Source organism: Rattus norvegicus, chromosome 16, assembly GCF_021556685.1.
Source record: "Rattus norvegicus strain SHRSP/BbbUtx chromosome 16, alternate assembly SHRSP_T2T, whole genome shotgun sequence".
Classification (NCBI taxonomy): domain Eukaryota; kingdom Metazoa; phylum Chordata; class Mammalia; order Rodentia; family Muridae; genus Rattus; species Rattus norvegicus.
This window is the reverse complement of record NC_141549.1, coordinates 86,563,391-86,572,536: the sequence shown is the minus strand read 5'-3', so window position 1 is coordinate 86,572,536 and position 9,146 is coordinate 86,563,391. Positions and strand designations below refer to the sequence as shown.

The following is a 9,146-nucleotide window of genomic DNA, read 5'->3' as shown; positions in this document are numbered from 1 at the left end:
CCCTGGGGAGGGTGGCTGGGAAGCAGACACCATAGGATCCTATAGCCACCCAGGTCACTGGACATACGGTAATGTCCTCTTCTCTCTAACTACCCCCATGGAGACAGGAGGAAGTCACCAGCCAGCAGACCAGCCGAAAAACATTCTCGCAGCTCTGTGCTTCTTGAAGATGTCCAGTAAGACTCTGGGGTTCTAAAGATGTCTTTCGTGTTGAAGGAGGGTGACTTGTCTGGCCGACAGCACAGCAGCAGCTGCAACCCACAGGGGTGCCCAGAATCTGCCCCCAGGGTACCATTGGAGGGTGCTCACATGGATATACAAGGTCAGGCTTGCCCGGGCAAGCTGCTATCCAAGGGAGGCCTGTGCAGTGTGTCCTTACTACAAGCAGCCCAGAGCAGTGGTCAGGCCAGCTTTGGCCAGTGTAATGCTACTCAACACAGCTCCCTGGGCAGGTCCCTGGAAGCACGACATTCACGTTTACAGAAAGGAAGCATCCCAAGCGCCACTTCCAGAGCTGTTCTTTGTAAACCCGTCTTGCGGGCAGCAGATGTACCTCTTTTTTTTAAAAAAAAATATTTATTTATTTTATGTATATGAGTACACTGTAGCTGTCTTCAGAAGAGGGCATCGGATCCCATTGCAGATGGTTGTGAGCCACCATGTGGGTGCTGGGAATCGAACTCAGGACCTCTGGAAGAGCAGGCAAGTTCTCTTAAACACGGAGCCACCTCTCCGGTCCCGCAGATGTACCTCTTGACCTTGGCAGCTTGGCAGGATCTTTTAGGATAGCCTAAGCAAGAGTGGTTTGAGTGGTACCTGTGAGAAGTGAGTCCACCGTTCTGGATGGCAAGTAAGGGAAGAATAGATGAGATTTTCTACCTCAGCTTGCATGGAAAGAGAAAGAATGTCTGGTGAGGAGAGAAGTCACCCTCCGAAGGTCCTGGTTAGCAAACTGATTAGAAAGAACTTTCCAATCCCCGATGAACCTCCAGATGACGGTAGCCGCTGGTGAATACTGGCAAGGGGCCGGTCACTGTCTTCGGTTAGGTGTGTACAGTCACAGACAGTAAATCACAAAGGTGCCCAGAATTAGGCTGAAAGGGGTCACAAAGCTAAGCAAAAAATACATGAATGTGGGAAACATCACAGGTAAACAGATAAGAGAGGGTGGGGGTGAGGGCAACCAGAGTGCTCTGAACGAATGTGTGAAACTGTCAAAGAGGACACTTAATTGGACCTGAGTCCAATCAGACCTTTGCATTTATGAAAGGTCTATTCTACAGAAAAGACAAGTCTACTGCAATGTGCAATCGAGACTTAGCCTGATCCAGTCTGTAGACAGTTTGGCTATTAAGAATAGGAACGGGGGTTGGGGATTTAGCTCAGTGGTAGAGCGCTTGCCTAGGAAGTGCAAGGCCCTGGGTTCGGTCCCCAGCTCCGAAAAAAAGAACCAAAAAAAAAAAAAAAAAAAGAATAGGAACGGTCACGGTCCATACTTTAGGATATATGGGGCAGTGAGTAAGAATATGTGAGAGTGCCTACCACAGAGTGAGGGGTGGTGGTTAGCCAGAAAATGGGAAGCTGGTGGCTGCATACCAGAACACCTTGGGGCTTCTAGGAGGCTGGCTTAGTACCGGCCCCTTAGTCAATGTGTTGGGTTGAGATCAATCCACTTCCATTTCTTATGCTGTGAAGCTCCTGGGGCATGATGATGGCTCAGTTGCCAAAATACTTACCTGGCAAGAATGAGGTCCTGAGTTCAATCCCCAGAACCCACAATTAAACAGTCAGGCATCGTAGTGAGCATTAGTGACCCGGCCACCAGGGAAATGGACACTGCTGAGTGCCTGTGGCCCCTTAGCTACCCAGCCCAGGCTGATTATTGAGTTTCAGGCCAATGAAAGACCCTGCCTTACAACAGGGAAGTGAAGGGCACTTGAGAGAAGACGCCTGTGGTCCTTGTCATCATCCTACACAGGCAAGTGTGCACACAAACACTTCTGTGTTCCTGTTTCCAAACTGGTGAGTGTTCCTCTCCCACTCCCTCTCCTCCCCCTCTCCCTCCCTCCCCTTCCCCTCCCCCTTTCCCTCTTCCTTCCCCTTCCTTTCCCTCTCTCCCTCCCCAAAGTTCTTGCTCTGCACTCATCAGATGGGAGGACTCACCTCTCATGCTATGTGTCAGTAGACACACACACACACACACACACACACACACACACACACACTTTTCTGTGGGTGTGTGAAGGGCTTTTATTTCTGGTCAGAGCGAACATTGGTCAGGAGTTTCTGTGTTGAAAGTCACCAGCCTGAACACCTTCGCAGAGGGGATATATCCATTCCTGTGTCAACTTGCTTTTCCACGAGCTCCTGGGTATTGGTTGCTAGGAGGAGGCCAAGACAAGGCGTGGGCCTCTGTGTAGTCAGAGGGGAATTCCTGGGGGAAGCCAAAGGGACAGGAGGGGATAGGGATGTACCAGCAGTAAACCTGGTGCTTATATGGTCTTCCAGGAGAAAAGCAAGCTTCCATAAGAAACAGACTCTCTGGCCTCAGGACTGAAGAAGCAGCAGGAGGTGTGCATGCCAAGACTCCTTTGCTTGCAAAACATGCAGGGTAAGTCAAAACTGTGGCTCTGCAGTGTTGACTTGAAACTCCCAATGCCTAAAGGTTCATGAAGGCTTCAAAGCCAAGGGGCCTTGCAAACAGGAAAACCACAGGACTTGCAAAAAGTGGCCAGAGCCACATCTAAGATCCATCCATCATCTGTCAGCAGGTATTGTGAGAGGGGCATTCAGGGAGCCTGAGAGACACCCCTTGAGAAAGTGTCTGATGGAGACTGGAGGTGGTGGGCTTGTTCTCCCAGGTCTATGGATGCTGCTGAGAAGCACGGCGAAGCCAGGTCTCAGGATCCACAGGGGAAAGGCTCAAGGCCCTTCCAGACCCTGCAGCTACCCAAACACTGGGGTGCTTCTATGAAATGGCACAGTTTTGCGTGTTGGTAACATACACACTATTCCGACCACTGTCTGCCAGTTACTGACAAACCCATTACAATGGAAGTTCCTAGCGTGGTTGTGACCCTGGGTCTTTAGGGAGCAAAGACAAAGGAAGGTTTTTGTGTGTTTGGCCCAGGGGCAGATCTCTTCTTGAGTATGTGTGTACACGTGTGTACAGAAAAAGCAACACTGAACTATGTGCCAAAAGCAAATCATAAGAAAAACCTCTAAGATTTGAAAGAGGACAAGCCATAAATCTGTCTCACTGGATCCATCTGGGGTGAATTGCATTGTTCCCAGAAGATGATATCACCCGTGTCAAAACTTCTCATTGCCCGTGCACTCACATGCCAGTGCGAACCTCAGACATTCCTTGCACAAGGATGGTTCTTATTACACCACCACAGATTTCTGCACTAACTACAAAAGTTTCAATACAAAAATCACATCAATGTGTTCATAATCCCTAAGCCCCATCTGTGGTGGGGTGTTTTGTTTTGTTTTGTTTTTCCAAATCAGAAGCCATATATTCTATAAATCACAAGAGGAAAGTCAAATGTTTCAATCTGACTTGAACTGAGTCCTCAGAGTCAATGATACAGAGGCAAACCGTCTTCATGAGGGAGGTAGCCTGGTGAGCTGTAAACCCTGCAAGGCTTGGGAGAGGACACAGCACAGCAGGTCTGTGAGAGAGCTGCTTCCTTGCTGAGCTGGGAAGGTAACCGGGAGGTCTGGTTTCCCACAGGCAGAGTGGCTGCCACATCAGGGACTGGAGTAGCCTACTGTCCTCTTCCAGGGCAGACACAGGGAGGGAGGCACAAAGCAAGAGTCCCCGGAGCCAAGCCTGGGGAATCCACCAGGAATTTCCATGGTCACTTTGATAAAAGTATAAAGTATTCACGAAAGTAAGCACAAGAGGAAGGACCTTTCGTCCCTTCTCTGGAGAGCCAGGAGCACCAGGAAAGCAAGGGCAGGAATCTCAGGGGCTTCCTGACGAGGAAGATCCAAGGGAGGAGACAGGAGTCAGCAGGGAAGGGGGTCTCTGAGGCTGGGAATTCCAGAGACTGGGAGACCTGATCACTAATGTTCCTTCCCCTCGTTCCCTCATTCCTGTCATTCACACTCATCCTCACGCTCATCCCTCACACCCATCCTCATACTCATTTTCACATTCATTCCTCACACTCATCTACACATTCATCTCCACACTCACCCCCACGGCCTCCCCTTCACACTCACCCTTCCTTACACTCACCCTCCCAGCAGGTGTCCACTGACTCTGCCTTGGCCAAATTACTCTGACACAAAAGCATGACTTTGTTTCTTCTCACGGTACCTTTGACATGGTCTTTTTTTCTTTTTCTTTTTTTTTTCTTTCTGGTATGTTATTTTTTAAGTCCTGTGAAGCTGCTGACTGGAGTTGTTGTAATTGCTGATGGGGACGCATCTCACGTGTGTTTACATCATGCTTAAGTGGAAAATGCTACAGATAAGGAGATAGGAAACCTTAGCCAAGGAATGACGTGCTGCCGGCACCACAGCCACACCTTGATAGTCCTCCCTCATGAACTGCAAGGCAGCTGGGGTATACAAAGTACCTGCATAGTGGCAGAGTCGTCTCTCTGACATGGAAGAAGTCATTCATACATTGTGAGTAGAGATTGAAGAAGAAACCAGGGAAAGGTGCAAAAGAAACCAGGGAGATGGCCAGGAGCCCAGTATGCAGTAAAATAAGCTAGTATCCCAGCATGCAGTAGGATTAGCTGATACCCCAGCATGCAGTAGGGTAAGCTGACACCCAGCATGCACTAGGATAAGCTGACACCCAGCATGCACTAGGATGAGCTGACATCCCAGCATGCACTAGGATGAGCTGGCATCCCAGCATGCACTAGGATGAGCTGGCAACCCAGCATGCACTAGGATGAGCTGGCATCCCAGCATGCACTAGGATGAGCTGGCATCCCAGCATGCACTAGGATGAGCTGGCATCCCAGCATGCACTAGGATGAGCTGGCATCCCAGCATGCACTAGGATAGCTGGCATCCCAGCATGCACTAGCATTGTCAAACCATGTCTCCTGCATTGTGGTTGAACAAACAGTTTGAAACAAGTATCAGCTTAAGACACAGGGTTTCTGATCCTTGCCTCACATTGCTCTCTCACAAGCCCCACCCACCTTATTCCACCCTATGTAAGGAGTCAAAAGTTGAGGTGTCTCCAGAGCTATGCTCCTATGGAAGGCTGTAGGCGACCACCTTTCCTCACTTCAGCCTATGGTGGCTGTGGTGGTTTGACTGATAATGGCTCAATCCATTCATGTATTTGAATGCTTGGTCTCCAGTTAGTGGAACTGTTTGGGAAGGATGAGAAGGTGTGGCCTTGTTGGAGAGGGAGTGTCACTTCCCATTTCCAGTTATCTCTCTTTCTCTGCATCAAGTCTATAGATCTGGTTGTAAGCTGTCAGCTACTGCTCCAGCACCATGCCTGCCTGCCTGCCTGCCTGCTGCCATGATGGTCGTACACACTAACCTTCTGGAACTGTGAGCCCCATTAAACTTTGTCCTTTATAAGTTCCCTTGGCTCTTCGCTAAGATAGAAAATTCACTAAGATAGCATCAGTCCGTGGCCAGTACATGGGTACAGACCCAGTCTGTCTCCAAATCCCATGGTGTGATCCTCATCTCTTTCTCTTTGTAGTAAATTAGCCATCTGTGAGTAAGTCCCTTCCTCATGACCTAATCTGGACTCGACAACTTCTGCAAAGCATGTCTCAGCCATGGGTTCCAGAGACTAGTCCTCAAAATGTTTGCAGGGAGCACTACGGTATAGGCAGGACTGTGCTCTCTGTCCAGTTAGCCCAGGATACTGTCTCCTGACCCCTGTGAAACACCTTGTATCTCCACCTGGGCAAAGCCCTTCCTTCAGTGCCTCCAAGGCTGATAGTCCCTGTGACTTCTTTGATCTCTTCCCCAACTCTAGGCCCCTCCACTGCTTCTGCCATTTTCTTGAACCCAGTTTCTTCCCACCCCAGACACACTTCACCACAGGACCACAGCTCTGACTCCAAGTGTCCTCTGTCTCCTGTCTCCTTCAAGGCTTTGCTCACAGGTCACCCTCATCTGTCCCCTTTGTGTCTTCTGCTCTCTCTCATTCACAGCATTGGTCCCTTTGAGCGCACAGCATAACACACTCATCTGCCGGGTCTTCTCTTGACAGTGTCCTTGCAACACTGTGAATATCAGCCCTTGATGCCAGCTACCTACAGCACAAACCTCTGTTGCCACAGAGTGGTCGGTCACTCAGTGCTTGTTCCTGAGCCTCCCAAACACGTGTTCAGAATCTATCAAGTGTTTTGGACGATACGCCCTGTTAAAAAACGTGTCTATTTTTATTCACAGTGAGGTACTGAGCCATAAATGGGATTCAGCAACAAAACATTCAGGTTAAAAAGGAAAAAAAAAGCTAAAACAAATGTCATGCAGTCAAGCTGGAGTATATCATTTTCGTCAAAGTAAAAAAGGTCTATAGATTTTTTTTTTTAATGTGGAAATTGCTGGTGAAGATTTTAAAAGAATACCTGGCACCCTTTCAAATCTTGTTGACTATTAATTAATGAACAACTATTATTAAAAGGCTGGTGTTTACACCGAGATTGGGGCAGCGTGTGTCTCTCTTAGCTCTTACTAGGGCTGTGCCAGGCAGCCTCACTTCCCAAGAGACCCCCTTGAAGCATTTGTTGTGTTCGAAGCTCAGCAAACGCATCATTAGGAACATCTCTGTGGCTCTGTGACACATACACATTGCGGGCAAATTCCGATTGCCGCAAATTCCAGCAGGAAGCGGGGGCATGGAAAGCAGATAGCACGAGGCACCTATGAAAAGATCCCACTAAAACATCACCAGAGTAAGTGGTTTCCTGCAGGGAACGGGTTATCTCCTGTGGACTCTTCGAAGTGTGGATTCTTCCGAATAAAGGATGTGGTTTAAAAGATCGGGACTGGTTCATTCTTTCACGCTCATTTCATGTGGGAGACAACTTTAACAAATCACAGGTTTTTATATGAGTGCATGGAAGGGCTGCGTTGGAGACGATGTCACTTTGGCTTGCCTGGTCCTTACATGGGCAGGGGTGTGTCTTCTTCTTGTCTTCATTGCAGACACAACTTCCTAAACACATACATTGCTTCATTGTAGCAAAATGTCATGAGACAACAATGAGAAAAACATGTATTTAACTGAATGCACCAGCAGCTGCTGGGCCCCCAGCTCAGCCCTGTACTCTGAGGTCGGGTGGAACAGATTTTCTGAGGTACAGCCATTGCACCTGGAACAAGCCTGCACGAGAAAGGTGACTTGGATATATAGAGCGGGCTGCATTTATGTCTCCCTCATCAGAGTGGTTCAATGTAGGCGCAGCCCCTTACGGTTCATTGTGAAGTGTTTAATCACCACAAATAGACTCTCCTGTCAAAGATGTTAGCACTCATATTGAGGTGCTAAATTACATTAACCATGTTCCCCCAGAGACATTGATGGACTACGTAGATTTGCCTCAGAATCCAGTGGAAAATTCTTGTCGAATATTCACGCTCACAGCCAAATCCAACCACTCTTTATCTTGGAGGCTCCTAATATGATAGCTTTGTATATAGTTTGGCAAATAATACAGTGTGTCCAGCAAAGCTGTCTTAAAGTTGTCATTTTGTTTTGCGTCCCTGAATCCAACCTCTCCAAAAGTACACTCCCTCTGTGTGCGTGCGTGTGTGTGTGTGTGTGTGTGTGTACATGTGTGTGCATATACACACATTTGCATGTGCACACATATGAATGTGTCAGAGATAAATATTGAGTATCTTCCTCTAATATCCTCCATTTATTTATTGATCATTTATTTCTGAGACAGTGTCTTTCACTAAACCTGGAGCTCACTAGTTGGCTGAACTAGTGAGCCAATAAGCTCTCATGAGTTCTCTGTCTCTGTCTTCTAGCCCTGGGAGTACATGTGTAGACCACTGTACCCAGCTTTTTACATGGACACTGGGGACCTGAACTCAGGCAGGTCCTTGAGCTTGTGCAGCAAGCACTTGGCCCGCTGAGCCATCTTCTCAGCACCACCTCTTATCTTGTATGAACATTCTGAAAGTCATCTACTTAGTAGGTTATGTGCTTGCATTTATTTAAATCAAGCTCTGTGGGTAACTGCATGGACACACGATCACGGGAAAGATAAAGCAGGGTGTGGCCTTTCATCTGACAGTGTGCAAGCTTGGTGAGGAGGACATCACTTGACACAGGGTATTACAGAGAATAGAGGAAGCTCAGTATGGGCAGTTCAGACTGGGTCAGTGAGTGGGGGAATTTGGGGATTGCAGTAGTTACCAGGGTTCTATAGGCTCACATATGCTAACTCTGTGACCCTGAACTACACCCTGACAGGTATAGTTCACCTTCATCCATTAAAAGGGTCAACATCATGTATGCTGATGATGTCATGTATAGTTGGCAGCAGTGGTCACATGGCAAGTACCCAACGCATGACGGTGTCTTAGGTTTGCACAGAAGGTGTAGGTCCCATTTTTCGTGCATCTCTGCTAGGACTTTTGGAGTTTGGGATCACTATTACATCACATACTCGTATAACAGCGGTCTCGGTGCTATATGTGTGCACACCTATATATGTACCTAACACACAGGACATTTGGGGGAGAATGACGGGGGCTACCCTACTGTGTGCTTCTCTGGGTAGTTTGATGTTAGAAAATGGTTCTGATGTGTTTGAAGATTAACACCATAGTTCTCCATGATGTCTCAGTATCACACAAGTGGAAACGCCTGTTCAGACATGAGTGACTGCTCGAAGCTTCAGAGGTCACCAGAGAGGAGGTCAGCACGAACGACAGAGTCCCCACCACCCTTCCATCTTCAGGGGTACTAAAAGAAGGAGGAGGAAGAAGAGAAAGAGGAGGAGGAGGAAGAGGAATAGAGAGAAGAGGAGGAGGAAGAATAAGAGGGGGAGGAAGATAAAGAAGAGGACAAGGAGGAAGGAGGAGGAAGAATAAGAGGAGGAAGAAGGAGGAGGAAGAGGGAGGAGGAAGGAGGAGGAGAAAGAGGAGAAGGAGGAGGAGGAGGAGAAGGAGGAGGAGGAGGA

General features: G+C 48.2%; 1 long non-coding RNA gene across 2 annotated transcripts in view; it reads left to right on the top strand.

The window, feature by feature from the left end:
* Window positions 1-9,146, top strand: part of LOC102554055 (uncharacterized) — a 36,475-nt gene that overhangs the window by 17,486 nt on the left and 9,843 nt on the right. Inside the window, exon 1 of one of the 2 annotated variants that reach the window (XR_015640104.1) lies at window positions 452-2,611. The exons of the other annotated variant lie outside the window; for it this stretch is intronic. This is a non-coding gene — a long non-coding RNA (uncharacterized LOC102554055). Of the gene's footprint in view, window positions 1-451; window positions 2,612-9,146 lie in introns of those variants that run through there. 2 annotated transcript variants of the gene reach the window in all.